Below are 694 nucleotides of genomic sequence, written 5' to 3'. Positions count from 1 at the left end.
CAATACGGCACAGTGGTCTGTTTCCAAATATGAAATGGGGATATAAATGAATAAACAAGGAAGAAAAACATCCCCTTACTAATAAATTACAACCAAACATTACCTAAATAAATTGATCGCATTATTTCATATACTTTCTAAATGTACGATTTTTTGTTAAACAAATAAAAAATAAAAAAAAGACGTTGATTTTACAACAAAGGAAGCTGGAAATGTTATGCCAATATGTAATATATATTATTAAAAGCAATTGCTGTACATATATATATATATATATATATATATATATATATATATATATATATATATATATATATATATATATATATATATATATATATATATATATATATATTCTCTCTCTCTCTCTCTCTCTCTCTCTCTCTCTCTCTCTCTCTCTCTCTCTCTCTCTCTCCAAAACAAAACAAAAGTAAAATCAGTAACAGTAATAGTACAGATAACAATAATAAATTTGGCAGCAGCAGCATCAGCAGCAGCAGGAGCAGCAGCAGCAGCAGCAGTAGTAATGGCAGTAGTAGTAGTAGTAGTAGTAGTAGTAGTAGTAGTAGTAGTAAATAATAATGATAATGATAATGATAATAATAATAATAATAATAATAATAATAATAATAATAATAATAATAATAATAATAATGACAACAACAACAAGTAGTAGTAGTAGTAAATAATAATA

Source organism: Scylla paramamosain, chromosome 41 (assembly GCF_035594125.1).
Source record: "Scylla paramamosain isolate STU-SP2022 chromosome 41, ASM3559412v1, whole genome shotgun sequence".
In the NCBI taxonomy this organism is placed as follows: Eukaryota; Metazoa; Arthropoda; class Malacostraca; order Decapoda; family Portunidae; genus Scylla; species Scylla paramamosain.
This window is presented reverse-complemented; position numbering follows the sequence as displayed.